The sequence below is a fragment of the Bubalus bubalis genome, chromosome 1, assembly GCF_019923935.1.
Source record: "Bubalus bubalis isolate 160015118507 breed Murrah chromosome 1, NDDB_SH_1, whole genome shotgun sequence".
NCBI lineage: Eukaryota > Metazoa > Chordata > Mammalia > Artiodactyla > Bovidae > Bubalus > Bubalus bubalis.
In genome coordinates, this window is record NC_059157.1 from 151,111,737 (window position 1) to 151,127,778 (window position 16,042).

The window sequence follows — 16,042 nt, forward strand, 5'->3', positions numbered from 1 at the left end:
GAGGGCTCCTGGTCCGTGAACTGTCTTTGTGATGTGTGCACAATAAACTTTTACTGATTACCAGTTCAATGATTCATTGGTTTTACTTCTGTTACTGATGAGCTTTTGACAACCCATCTACACACATGCATATACACATACATACACATGTATTTTATATATATGTATATTTAACCATTTATTAATAAAATTACATCAATGTACTTGGTGTCAGAAGCCATTCTAATTAGGAACTAAGCTAACCAACTGATATGTTAGGAAAATAAATACCATTATATATGATGGAATGACAAATATCAACCAAAGAGTAGAAAAGTCCAAGTTCCAGTTCTCACTCTGGCTGGCTGTGTAACATTTGGGCAAGTCACTTAACTTCTTTAGACTTTAAGTCTCTCTATGGTGAAACAAGGGACTCACCAGGGAATGCCGTATGTGGTTTTATCTTCTTGGTTCCTCCAATCATTGGCAGGGCCTCCCAGGAGGCCCATGGTGAGAAGCATTTTAAGGTTGCATCTTCTCACTGGAAAGAATACCATTATCAATATATCAGAATCTGTCATGAGCTCAGGAGTAGGGAAGTGGAGTGTAAGTTCCACTGGGCCAAATACCGAAAGATTACTTTCCCAGACCACTGCTGTGAATAGAGACTAGTAGAAATAAAATGAAAACAACTATTTACATCATCTTAACCACTAGTTTTTATAGCCTTATTAAAGTGTGTTCCTGAATCCTGGTAAAAAGTTCTTTATCCAACTCACTTATCCTTGAGCTTCATCCCAAATTCTACCTCTTTTACTAGACCAACCATATGCCAGAATATTAATCGGTAATACTTCAGTAGCATTTACAATGTGTCAAGCAGTGTTGTAAGCATTTTGTACATATAATTCATTAAATTCTCACACCAACCCTCTTGGGTAGATACTATTTATTCCTATTCTACAGGTGGAGAAAGTTGAGGCACAGGTTAAGTGACTTGCTCAAGATTACAGTCAGTGAGAGAGCTGAAGTGTGAACCGAGGCAGTCTGCTCTAAAGAAATGTGTTTAACCATTGGATGAAATGGTACCTTCTGAATATCGAGGACAACCATCCCCTATACCATAGTTGTGTTTTGTATTGTTTTGTTTTTTTGCATTCTATCATTTTGTGATTGTGTGAGTACAGAAGATCTATTAGTATGGAAAGCACTCTGAGATTGAGACATAATTTTATAGAGGGTGACCATACATTCTCGTTTTCTGACTCTGTGTCTTTGGAAGGAGGTGGGGAAATTCAGAGAAGCATTCCTTCATGAAGCGATGCCTGAGTCACTGAGTTATTTAGGGATAAAAACCAATTAGTCACATTAAAATTGGGAGTTAGGATCAGTTTGTTCTCTAATACAAAGATTCTTCCTTGCCAATTTATCATATTGTTTGGACTCCAGAATACATCCTTTTGTAAATGAAATTGACTATCCCTTCCCCAAATTCAAAGAAAACACTAAATTACCTGTTAGAATAAAGTTCAGTCCTAGGATAATAATGGTACCCCCAGAACTGGAAGTGCAGACCCGGGAGAGGACGTGGTGAAGAAGAAATCTCCAGCCACTGCTGAGGAGAGCAGCAGGAAATGCCAACATGTCCTGGCAGAACTGGAGAGTGTCCTTGGACACCTAGAGGGTCTTTTTGCCTGAACATTAGCACAAGTGCTGATGCTCCTTGGGGGCAATGCCTGAAGCTCCAAGGAGTTCTATTTTAATCAATAGAAATTGATAAAAGGCCAGATGAAGAACTCAGGCAGTGCTTTATTGGGATTCACGCTGCTGCAAAGGGAGAGAAAATGAACAGGTGCCCTTCCTCCACTCTCCAAGGAAGGCATGCTGGTTCCTAAATGGAGGGAGGGGAGGGCGGATAGGCCGGTCAGGCTAGAAGGGTGGCTTACATGGTCTGCTCACCCTCTTGGTAGTGCTGTGTGCAGGTATCATGGGTAGGACCTTGCTTTTGCTCTCAGCACATCAGAAAGCTTAGTTGGTTTGTGGCATTTTGTATTTGATTGTTCATAATTTGCCCCACCTGCCCATGAGCGTAGTTATTTTCAGTCCCTAATTGTTTCTTTATGTTCTCTTGCTTGAGGAGATATTTGTCCAAGTACAAGTGCAAGCCCTCCAGTAAAGATTCCCAGGTCCCAGCCTGTCTCATTCCTACCACCTTGACTTGTCCTGCTTGACCATCAATAGCATGGACCCGAGCCTAAGCACAGCAGCTTGTTTGCGCCGTCTCTTGCGAGCCCTTTTCCTTGTGGACACCTTCGGTGAGCTGCAGCAACTCTGCTCATGGGCACCACGGTCACAGCACAGGGCAACTGTGACTGTGGAGATTGGTCTGGACCCAAGCTCAGCTACTGAGTGCCCAGCCAGGGTCGCAAATTGACCTTGTTCTGTAGATGACTCTCCATCCCAACCACAGCTTGGAAAGATTACATTTGGCTCCAGGCACTAGTGACACTAAAAGTCTTCCATGAGTGAATTGGAATGCTTCTTAATCATGAACACAATGGCTAAATTATCTTTCCTCTGGTGGCACCAAGTGACTCATCTTTTGTTTGGAGCTGGTTACTTCCTGGTGAGAGGAAGTTTCTGTCCTTCTGGTTGCCTTCCTGTCTCTCTTCCTGGTGGGCTGATGGTATGGTTAGGGCTGTAATACTGTCATAGAACATCTTTTTGAATCAAAGACTAATTTTCCCAGAGAGTGTGGAGTCGAGTATTTCTATTTGAGGTAGGAAAGCAAACATGGACCCATAAATAGACACTCATATGGTCCTTTTCTCCTATTTCTGTGGCTTTTCATAATTTTTACCAGGGACATAATGTGGGTATGACTCATGAACCTAAATATAATGCGAATGGATTCATAGTAACTTTTCCTGAAACTAAAAAAAAATCAGTCCCATCATAATCATGGTAGCTTACTTTACATGTAGAAAGCTTTAAAAGGTCACTTCCAGATGATGTCCTTGGGTTGTTAGACAGGGAGGGAAAGATTTAATGAAACTCTTGATTCCAAAAAGTTAGGAATCTTTTTGGCTCCAAAAAATATTTGGAGCCAAATATTTCAGGACACAAGAGAATGAGGGAAACAGTTTCTTCTTACAGTCAAGACTTCAGACTCTCCAATAAATCAAAGGTAATGAGCGGTAACTCCATGAGGATGTGAGGGAAAAGATGCTACATTTTGGTGAGTTTCAGACAAATAAAAATTGATTCTACTTATACTCTGAGACCTAGCTTAGGGAGGATTGAGCTAATAGGAAAGCACGCTAATCAGAGAAAGAATAAGAGGGAACCACATTGGACTTCATCTTTATTTGTTTCTGGTTTGGTGATCATGACTTTAACAGTCATGTATTTTCAAATGTATTATAATAATGAATAATTTTCAACCTGACCACAATGGTGCCTTATTCTACAGCCAAGCAGAGATACAAGCCTTGTAAGACACATTTACCTGAATGCATTGAGAAGCTCAGAGAAGAAAGGCAGGAAGGACACTTTTCACTTCTCCAAAGCCACACCAGGATGGCTCTGAGTTAATTACCATAAGAGGACACTCAAACCCAGTTCAGAACTCTATCTGCTTTAAAGATGATCATATATCCAGGAAACTTAAAGGTGCCTGCCTGCCAGATAATGGGCAAGGGGAAAAATTGATAAAATTTAACAGGAGGGTGGAAGCCTGACTCTTCCACAGACAAAAATTGACTTATAAACAACAAGAAACCAGTCAGAGGTGATTTCACTTTACCATCAGGATCTGGGAAAATGGGAAAATAATCAGGGGCTAGGAGAACAGAAAGAGGGAGTCCAGACCGAAGTGAGAAAATTCAGCACCTGGAGTGGGAATACTGCCCAAACCTCCCCAGTTCCCAGCCCTGGTAAGGGGTTTCTGAAGGTTCTAAATTCCAGAGAGGTTGAGGACTAGGGGATGTTTGGTCAAACTGATCCAGTGTCCAGTGCCAAACACCAGCTCCACCACTTTTGGAGCACATTCTTGGAACCATTTCTGACTTTGAAAAGATACCACTCATGAGTCAAAACATTTAGGAGGGCAGCAGAACAAGTCTCCACCTGAAGTCATCTAACATCAGTGTCCACAATCAAAGTGGCCCTAAAAGTAACAGCAAACCCAGTGTGCCCATTTGCATCAGTTCAGTTCAGTTCAGTCGCTCAGTTGTGTCCAACTCTTTGTGACCCCATGGACTGCAGCACACCAGGCCTCCCTGTCTATCACCAACTCCCAGAGTTTACTCAAACTCATGTCCATTGAGTCGGTTATGCCATCCAACCACCTCACCCTCTCTCGTCCCCTTTCCTCCCACCTTCAGTCTTTCCCAGCATCAGGGTATTTTCCAATGAGTCAGTTCTTCATATCAGGTGGCCAAAAGATTGGAGTTTCAGCTTCAACATCAGTCCTTCCAATCAATATTCAGGACTGATTTCCTTTAGGACACACTGGTTGGATCTCCTTGCAGTCCAAGGGACTCTCAAGAGTCTTCTCCAACACCACAGCTGAAAAGCATCAATTCTTCGATGTTCAGTTTTCTTTATAGTCCAACTCTCACATCCATACATGACTACTGGAAAAACCATAGCCTTGATTATGACGGACCTTTGTTGGCAAAGTAATGTCTCTGCTTTTTAATATGCTGTCTAGGTTATTCATAACTTTTCTTACAAGGTGTAAGCGTCTTTTAATTTCATGGCTGCAGTCACCATCTGCAGTGATTTTGGAGCCAAAAAAAAAAAGCCTGACACTGTTTCCAGTGTTTCCCCATCTATTTGCCATGAAGTGATGGGACCAGATGCCATGATCTTAGTTTTCTGAATGTTGAGCTTAAGCGAACTTTTTCACTCTCCTCTTTCACTTTCATCAAGAGGCTCTTTAGTTCTTCTTCACTTTCTGCCATAAGGGTGGTGTCATCTGCATATCTGAGGTTATTGAGATTTCTCCTGGCAATCTTGATTCCAGCTTGTGCTTCATCCAGCTCAGTGTTTCTCATGATGTACTCTGCATATCAGCTAAATAAGCATGATGACAATATACAGACTTGCTATTTGGAATCAGTCTGTTGCTCGATGTCCAGTTCTAACTGTTGCTTCCTAACCTGCATACAGATTTCTCAAGAGGCAGGTCAGGTGGTCTGGTATTCCCATCTCTTTCAGAAATTTCCACAGTTCATTGTGATCCACACAAAGGCTTTGGCATAGTCAATAAAGCAGAAATAGATGCTTTTCTGGAATGCTCTTGATTTTTCAATGATCCAATGGATGTTGGATATTTGATATCTGGTTCCTCTGCCTTTTCTAAAACCAGCTTGAACATCTGGAAGTTCATGGTTCATGTATTGTTGAAGCCTGGCTTGGAGAATTTTGAGCATTACTTTACTAGCATGTGAGATGCATGCAATTGTGCAGTAGTTTGAGCATTCTTTGGCATTGCCTTTCTTTGGGATTGGAATGAAAACTGACCTTTTCCAGTCCTTCAGCCACTGCTGAGTTTTTCAAATTTTCTGGCATATTGAGTGCAGCACTTTCACAGCATTATCTTTCAGGATTTGAAATAGCTCAGCTGGAATTCCATCACCTCCACTAGCTTTGTTCGTAGTGATGCTTTCTAAGGCCCATTTAACTTCACATTCCAGGATGTCTGGCTCTAGGTGAGTGATCACACCATCGTGATTATCTGGGTCATTTTTTGTATGGTTCCTCTGTGTATTGTTGCCACCTCTTCTTAATATCTTCTGCTTCTCTTAGGTCCATACGATTTCTGTCCTTTATTGAGCCCATCTTTGCATGAAATGTTCCCTTGGTATCTCTAATTTTCTTGAAGAGATCTCTAGTCTTTCCCATTCTATTGTTTTCCTCTATTTCTTTGCAATGATCACTGAGGAAGGCTTTCTTATCTCTCCTTGCTATTCTTTGGAACTCTGCATTCAAATGGGTATATCTTTCCTTTTCTCCTTTGCTTTTTACTTCTCTTCTTTTCACGTCTATTTGTAAGGCCTCCTCAGACAGCCATTTTGCTTTTTTGCATTTCTCTTTCTTGGGGATGGCCTTGCTCCCTGTCTCCTATACAATGTCATGAACCTCCATCCATAGTTCATCTGGCACTGTGTCTCTCAGATCTAGTGCCTTAAATCTATTTCTCACTTCCACTGTATAATTGTAAGGGATTTGCATATTTCTCTGCAAATTGGAACATTTTTCATGAAGATGTCATGGCCTTTCCTCTGCTAATTTGTTTAGCAAAGCTTTTGTTCACAGGACAAAGTTGAACCGGAGCACCACCCTATGTGAATGATCACTATTTCCCATACTAGTATGCTTTCTTTCCCGTAGGAGTTTTTCATAATGTGTGACATGATTTATTTAATGTGAATTCTCCTTTCAGACAATAGTGCCAAGAGGGCAGGAACTGTGACTACCTTTGTCCACTATTGTATCATCATCACCTGAAATGCTATCTGCTACCAAGGAGCCCTCAGTAAATGTTTGCTGAAGAGTTAATACCCACTCAAAAAGTCATGAGGACTACAAGAGAAATATATATATGAAGTACCCATTCCGGTGCCTGGTAAATGAATCAATATTTTTTGAGTAGAGTGAACAAGTGGAGATTTTACTGCACTAGTTCTTGGTGCCCACTCTGGTTACCTTCCTATTGCACAACTTTCTTTCATTACACACTTTTCAAATGAGCGCTCAGTGCTCATTTCCTCTCTAGTTACTGTCCAGCTTCTGCCCTTTCCACTTCACTGAACTAATCCCCTCAAATCTGTTTCAAATCCAAGCAATTGGCAAACTCTCTTCTCCCTGAAACTCTTCTCTTGGTGTCTGTGACACCACTACAGATTCTCCAACTTTTCCAGTACTTTCTCTGTTTCTGTCACTGATTCTCAACTTTCTCCTATTCTCTCAGTGAGAGTATCAATGGGACTCACACCTTGATCACCTGCCTTTTTTTTTTTTTCATTAAAATTGGACTCAGTCAATCTTAGATATCACTTACTACTTCTTGCTAATGACTCAAAAAATTTCACATGTTTCCTATTTTGCCTGAGCTACTAATGTAATCCTATACTCCCCAAACCTTGGGGGAATTGTACCTCCTTTGCCCTCCTAGAATCTTTACATTCTCCCTACAAATATAGCATGTATGTCTGTTTCTATCAGATTCCCTAAGGATAAGCTCCATATCACAGGTTTGTTTTAATCCTCAACACCTCACATTAAATCCTAGCACAAAGCAAGTAATCATTTGTTGAATGAATGAATGTTGATAAAACTATAATTAAAACATTTCCATCTGAATCTCTTGCAATTTCTCAAACTTTACATCGAAATGATATCCTTTTCCCCTAAATTCCTTTGCCTCCTGAATTTCCTGTTGTCAGTGGTAGCGGTATCCACCCATCTGAGACTAAAAGTTTCATGTCCTTTGTGACTCCTCTCTATTTCCCTCATATCTCATATTCATCAAATCTTAACATTTCCTATGAATTCTATGCCATATCCATTCTCCATCCCCACTGCTGCTGCTGCTGCTGCTAAGTCGCTTCAGTCGTGTCCGACTCTGTGCGACCCCATAGACAGCAGCCAACCAGGCTTCCCCGTCCCTGGGATTCTCCAGGCAAGAACACTGGAGTGGGTTGCCATTTCCTTCTCCAATGCATGAAAGTGAAAAGTGATAGTGAAGTCGCTCAGTCATGTCTGACTCTAGCGACCCCATGGACTGCAGCCTACCAGGCTCCTCCGTCCATGGGATTTTCCAGGCAAGAGTACTGGAGTGGGGTGCCATTGCCTTCTCCTCATCCCCACTATCAACATGCAAACCTAGCATGGTCTCAGGTCCCATCTGGGTTATTACAACAGCCTCCCTATTCCCAAACATGGAAAGGCTCTCTATTATTTGCAGCAGACTTGTACTCTAATATCCTTGACCTGCTTTTCAGGAATCTCCATAATCCAACCTCCCCTCTTCCCCTACTACTGCTTACTGATCCAACTTCAGGTCATCCAGTGCCTGAAGTTGGCATCCACTGCCCGCTCTAGGTAGGCTGTCCCTGTCATTGACCACCCCAGGGTGGTTCGTTATCTCTATGAAATCTTTTCCTTCTCTACCATCTGTGGAATTCTGCTCACAATTTAAGACTGAGATAGAATAATTTATTTTTTAACAGCTTAATGGAGATTACCTTTAATATATAATTATATATATTTAAGATGTATAAATTGATGTATTAATACTCAAATAATTTTGTGTGCAGGAAACTTACACTGACCATTCCAGTCCGTAACCCCTTCTCCTCCAGCAGTGCTTAAATCCTATACCAGGATCTCATTCAGGGCTTCATTGAAGGTTTTGCCCTGATTTCTCAGTGTTCACCTGGTTTCTTCAAAGACGTTGTGAGCTAATAAGTTCAATAGAAGACAGCAGCTATGTTCTGAGTTCTCAGCAAGAGGTAAGGAGACACTTGATGATTGATTAATTTTATTAGATTTAGATACAACTGTGACTCATTTAAAAGATGAGATACAGTCCCTCAAAGCAGATTACCACAGCTAACTGGGAGAATCAAAACTCATTTTGTCTTCCTATAGAGTTGGAAATGAGTTCTCAACAGAAAAAATTGCATGCTCAGAATTTTAAAAAATAACATTTAAAAAACAACACAATTTTTAAAATCACACTTGCCAAGGAATAGCAAGATATTTTGATGGAGAATGAGAAAGGGAATACAAAATAAAATCGGTAAAATTCCTCATGCAAACTACAATATACTGATGTTCTAAAAGAACTTTATCCTGTCAACTTGCCTGATCCTCTAAAGTTAGGCCTAAAGATGTCAACTGTTTCTACCCTTTTCAAGAAGACAGAATCTCTGTCCTCTCTTTATTTTTTAAAAACTTTCTACTTTTAAATAATTCAAAAATTTCAAAAGTAGTACAGTTTCCATATAACCTTTACGACTGTCTTCTGATGTTAACATGTTGTATAACCTTAGCACAAGTATCAAAACCAGGAAATTAATATACCAATATTCAGTCAGTACAATTGACAACTATAGATCTTATTTGAATTTCTCCAGTATTTCTCTTAATGTCCTTTTGCTGTTCTAGGATCAATTCAGGATCCAACATTGCATTTGACTGTCTCCCTAATCGCCTCCAATCTGTGACAATTTCTCAGTCTTTCTTTGTCTTTTATGACCTTTAAACAGCAGTAGATGGGTGTTTTGTAGAATATCACTCAATTTGGGTTTAAGTGATGTTGCTGCTACTGCTGCTAAGTCGCTTCAGTCGTGTCCAACTCTATGCGACCCCATAGATGGAAGCCCACCAGGCTCCCCCGTCCCTGGGATTCAACATAAATGATGTTATCTCATGATTAAAGAGAAGTTTATATCTTTTTTGACAAGATACCTGCAAAAGTGATCTTGTGTAATTCTCAGTGCATTATATAAAGAGGTAAGAAATACTGTTATGTCTCACTACCAGTGACATTGACCTTGACCATTTGGATTTCTTCATTGAAAATTACTGTTACAAGTTATCATTTTTCCCTAGGGAGAGACAGTTTTGAGATTTTGCTAATATCCTGTTTAGAAATAGCTTTCAACCACTGATTTTATTCATCAGTAAATCTTGCCTGCAATAATTATTACTGTGGTATTTGCCTAATGGTGGCTTGTAGTTCCCTCATTCCTTCTATATTTATTATTGGAATTCAGTAAAGAGGAATGTTTCCTAATATAATATTGATTTATGCTACTCAGCAGATGTCTAGTATGGATAGCACAGCCCTGGGAGCCTTGGAGATCCTAGTCTAGTAATAGCTCTGCTCTAATAAGCTTTATCAACTTGGGAATGTGTCTGTTTTGTACTTCCAAGCCAAAGAAAGTAGCCCATAGGATGTTTTTTTAGAAAAAAATAGTAAGAGGGGGAGGAGAGGAGAAAGGGAAGGAGGAAAAGGAGAGAGGGAGGGAAAAAAGGTAAATTAACTTTTTGTGTCTTTTTCTTAACTACCAGGAACTTTGAAAACAAGGAGCATTTTAAAGGGACATTTTCAATGAGATATTCTCATATTGAATTGCAAGGAAAGCTCTAGAAACAGAAACACATGTCTGGCACTAGTGCCTCCTGGATGAGTTACATAGCAGGATAATACATTTCTGAGGTTATTACATACCAATACGCTCACCATTGTGATTTTCCCTCTCATCTTTTAGAATGAATGTATCTTGAAACAGGAAAAAGGGGGCTCAAGCCACAGTACAAACTTGCAGAGTGGTAACTGCCTCCAATCTTGATGACCTTTGTACTCCACGCAGGAAAGTATTAATGGAACATAGTGCACACCAATTCTCAAACTGGGAAATGCTCACTTATACTAGAGTGAGGGGCTAGGGATTGGAGGGAATGGTATCCACAAATACCTTGAGATTATTATCATTCTTTATTCTCATATGACTGAAACTCTTGAAAAAAATAACATACGTATATTCTGAGTGACCAATCTGGGTCACTCAGTACTGACAGCAGATACTAATTCCAGTGCTCATAATTTTGCACTGTGGTTTATAATCAGGTTATTATTAATTGATCATTTGAAGGGATAGCATTTAACTTCTATGTGCTAATAGGCATAACTGAAGGCATTTGAGCTGGCATGTCCTAACATCCAAATGACAACATTCTATGTCTGATATCGTACTTATGTTAACCAATTACAAAGATAAATCTTGAGTTTGAAGTGATACTCAAAACTGAAAGACATTCTCATGGACTAAAACTCTATTTCTTAAGTAACTTAATAAACTGAGATTTTGCTATATATGATGAAAATTACAGTATGTAAAACATGCTCTAGTGAAGCAGTCTAATGAAAGAATTGAAGCAGACCTAGAATGGAAATGAGGCACCAAGGTCAACTACAGGCCAAATTACCTCATTTTGTGCAGTCTAAAAGCTTAATAATAATTTGAGGAGGGAAATATTTGTTGAAGAGTTGTATCACTCCATACACATTAATCCAGATTAGTAATATAATCATTAGTACCATCTAGGAAGAAAGTGTATGTAGCCCTCTGATCTAATTAGCTTGCAAAAGCTCACTATCAGAACATGTAATTGTAGAAATACATGGAAAATGTTTTTGTTAATAGTCCTTCCTATTATCAAACCGAACCATTGACAATTTACGGGCTTCACAGGTGGCGCTAGTGGTAAAGAACCTGTCTGACAATGCAGGAGACATAAGAGACAGAGGTTCAGTCCCTGGTGGGGAAGATCCCTGGAGGAGGGCATGTCAACTCACTCCAGTATTTTTGCCTGGAGAATTGCATGGACAGGGGAGCCTGGCGGGCTATAGTCCATAGGGTCACAAAGAGTCAGCGATAACTGAAGCAACTTAGCACACACGCATTGGCAATTTTAATTCAAGTAAGTTAAACTGAATTACATTAACAATGATAGTTTAATTTTTATTTTGAAATTTTGTTGGTTCTTAATTTATTCTGGTTTTATAGTTGTGTACCACCTAGAAGCACAAGGAATTTTATACCTAATTATGTAGCTATTCGTATTTAAGCCACAGAATAATAACATAATTCAAGTCACTATGGTAGGCAGGGGTCCAAAGAGGAAAAAAAAGACCAGAGTAATAAGTTGAACAAATTATAACCAAAATGATCTTATTTTTGTAAAATAAAATAGCTATGTAGGTGCTTATAAATATGCAACTTTGTAAATATATAGAAAAAAGAGTCTGGAAGGAGACATCAGTTTAGTTCAGTTCAGTTCAGTTCAGTCACTCAGTCGTGTCCGACTCTTTTCGACCCCATGAATTGCAGCACGCCAGACCTCCCTGTCCATCACCAACTCCCGGAAGAGGGACATGTTTGGAGGGACAGAGATAAAATTGAACTTTTGAGTCTATCATGTCTGTACTGTTCCCATTTAATACAAATAAATTCATCTAAAAAAAAAAAAGCATGGACCTTCGCTTTAGAAAACATGGGACTAAACTTTAATTCTCATGTATCTTATGAGCTATGGGATTTGGGGCAAGTCATCTAATTTCTCTAAATCTCAATTTTCCTACTCTGCAAGACAGCACTGATACTAGGCATGGGACTATTGTGAAGATTAAATAAAATAAAGTATGCAGTGTGCTGAGTATACCACCTGGCCCATAGGAGATGCCCAATAGATAAAAGCCACATTTTTTTTACTGTATCAATTATTACTACTAATATTAATTACAGCTGTTTTATGAGATTAGGTTGACTTTGAAGTAGCCAAATGGGCTACCTGGCCCATGCCACAATTCTGTTTCTGCTGGACCTTAGTTACTTGCCTCTTCAGGTCCACTCCTCTGTCTTTTCCACCTGCTCAGCATCTTTGAAAGGATGACCCTTATGAAGGCATCTATGGACTCCCATGCCTTTCAGCTTCCAGACAGGTGCAGCCAGTGGGTGCACTGGCAGGAGATTAGGTGGGGTAAGAGGAAAGTCTGGTATTTATCCTGTATTCATTCTCGCAGCTCCCTCCTTACCAGGGAGCTAGCAGTTGAATTTCTCCTCTACCAATTCCCACATCTGTCTCTAGTCCTCTCCTGGTTCTGATAAGCCCTCCCTCCCACTGCCTCTTCAGCCTAGGATGGCCAGGTCTTCCCAAGTTATCTAGTCCAGGCTTCTCCATAAATGTTCCTTTTCTTATATTATTTTCAAATTATGCTGTTGGAGTGTAGCATCTGTTTCTATCCAGATACCTTTATATTCACTGTTCCATAGTTTGATCCATGAGATAACCTGGATAGATATCAGGTTGTGTGTGAGATAGCACAACCCAGACAACTTCACTGCAGGAAACTCCCAGTGGAAATTTCTGCAAATCTCACCAGACCAGCCATGTACATAGGCAAGAGGGCAGTTCTTACTTTGTGCCATTTCAGTGGAATGGAAAAAACCCTCTCCTGCTGGTTTGAAATTCCACTGCTGTAGCAACTACAGTTTGCTAACTGATAATTACAAAAGATGAAAGTTTTCTAATTACAGGTTATAATTCCAAACCACCCATTCACAATTTGTCCATAGAGGCAAAGGATGGAATCTTGGAAATGTACATATCTCATTCTAATTTTCAAGTTTTTTCTCTACATGTGAGTTGCTCTTTAGTATTTCCTGTGCGGTCAGTTCACCTTGGGTCAGTGAGAATCAGCCTCTTGACAAAAACAGTAGCTAAATAGTAACTGGACCACTGGCCCTCCCTTTACTACCCTTTCATCCTACACCAAAAATGTCACTTCCCTGTTCAAAAACCTACAGTGGATTCTCATTTTATTAAACAATTACTGCTATAGAACTAAGTGTTGTGTACTGGTCTAGTCAATCTTATAATTTACTAGATTTATTCATTTAATCTTTATAATCTTCCTGTGATACCCATTCATTTTAGATAAGGAAATTGAGCCACAGAAATATTAGGTAAGTTGCCCCAAGTTCCGTAGCCAGTAAATACTAGTAAGTAGAACTGGCCTTCAAATCCAAATAGGCTGCCTCCATACTCTGTAGTTTTAACCTCACCTCCCTAAAGCTTGTTTGTCCAAGAAACTAGTGTACACTTCTTAATATATTTTTAGGTTTCTCTACAATAAGACCCCAACTACCTCTCCCTTATTATCTCACATCATCCACTTAGTATCCATTTATCCAACAAAAAATCAATTGGACCCTATGTGGAGATGCAGCCTAGAGTGCACAAGTGCTAAACTGCTTCAGTCATGTCTGACTCTTTGCAATCCTACAGACTATAACCTGCCAGGCTCTTCTGTCCGTGGAATTCTCCAGGCAAGAACGCTGGGGTGGGTTGCTGTGCTCTTTTCCCAACCCAGGCATTGAACCTGCATCTCCTATGGCTCCTGCATTGCAGGCAGATCAGCCTAGAGGAATGAGAGATGTTAAAAAAGAATTCATCAAATTAAATAAGTTATGGCAGCCTCCAACAATGGAATGCTATATAGCAGAGAAAATGAACAAGCTATAGCCATAGGCAACAGTATGGCCCAGCTAAGACTGAGGCAGCCAATGTCGGTGCAGGACCAGCAGTTTCAACTAAAGGTGAAGGTACTCCAGGAATGTGCTAGAGAAAACATGGCCTGTATGGGACAGGGGCTGCTTCCAGTGTATCCTGAGCCATCCCAGCCCTGCAGAGCCAGGATCCCCCAGGATGAGATGGTTTTCTCTACTTTCTTGCTTTGCCTATTGTCTGTTTTAGCAGTTAAGTGCATTACTTGTCGATCTTGCAGCTCATTCATTCCTCCTGAAGAAAAGAACAACAAAAGGGTAGCATGATCCAACTCAAAAGAAAAGGTTACACCTAGGAAACGAAATCAACAGTGAAGTCCTGTATCTTTTTAAAGTACTCTATGACAAATGTTGGCATTCAGCCCTATCCTGCACATATGCCTATATTATGGCTCATGTAATAAACCTAATGAGGAAATTTCTTGGCAGTCCAGTGGTAGGACTCCATGCTCCCACTCTCGAGGGCCTGGGTTCAGTCCCTGGTCTGGGAATTAAGATTTGACAAACTGTGGCAGAGCAGCCAGAAAAAATTAAAAAATAAAGTAAACCTAGTGAATTGACAGAAGATAAATTAGTTCCATCACTATCAAAGAAGACAGGAGTATTAATGATAATGAATTAGGATCAAACATTTTTGTATGCTGCAAAATCTTATGAGAATATTTTCTGTTCATTGTGCATCCAAAATTTGTGATAAGGTAGTCTAGATTATTCAGTTCAGTTCAGTTTAGTTGCTTAGTCGTGTCCGACGCTTTGTGACCCCATGAATCGCAGCACGCCAGGCCTCCCTGTCCATCACCATCTCCTGGTGTGATGGTGATGGTGTGATGGACCTCATGTCCATCGAGTCAGTGATGCCATCCAGCCATCTCATCCTCTGTTGTCCCCTTCTCCTCCTGCACCCAATCCCTCCCAGCATCAGGGTCTTCCAATGAGTCAACTCTTCGCATGAGGTGGCCAAAGTACTGGAGTTTCAGCTTTAGCATCATTCCTTCCAAAGAAATCCCAGGGCTGTTCTCCTTCAGAATGGACTGGTTGGATCTCCTTGCAGTCCAAGGGACTCTCAAGAGTCTTCTCCAACACCACACTTCAAAAGCATCCATTCTTCAGCGCTCAGCCTTCTTCACAGTCCAACTCTCACATCCATACATGACCACTGGAAAAACCGTAGCCTTGACTAGATGGACCTTTGTTGGCAAAGTAATGTCTCTGCTTTTCAATATGCTATCTAGGTTGGTCATAACTTTCCTTCCAAGGAGTAAGCGTCTTTTAATTTCATGGCTGCAGTCACCATCTGCAGTGATTTTGGAGCCCAAAACAATAAAGTCTGTCACTGTTTCCACTGTTTCCCCATCTATTTCCCATGAAGTGATGGGACCAGATGCCATGATCTTCATTTTCTGAATCTTGAGCTTTAAGCCAACTTTTTCACTCTCCACTTTCACTTTCATCAAGAGGCTTTTTAGTTCCTCTTCACTTTCTGCCATAAGGGTGGTGTCACCTGCATATCTGAGGTTATTGATATTTCTCCTGGCAATCTTGATTCCAGCTTGTGCTTCTTCCAGCCCAGCATTTCTCATGATGTACTCTGCATATAAGTAGATTATTACTGCTGGTTAAATAATTGTTTTTCCCAGTTTTATTGAGATGTAATTAATATATAACAGTGTATATGTTTAAGGTGTACAGCATAATGGTTTGACTTACATATACTCTGAAATGAACATAATAAATTTATGTAGGACCCATAATCTTATATAGATACAGTTTATAAAAAGCAAAAAAAATTTTTTCTGGTGGTGAGAATTCTTAGGATTTACTGTTAATAATTTTCATATATATACATATCAGACAGTAGTGTTAGCTATAGTCATCATGTCATACATTACATCCTTTGTACTTATATATATACCAAA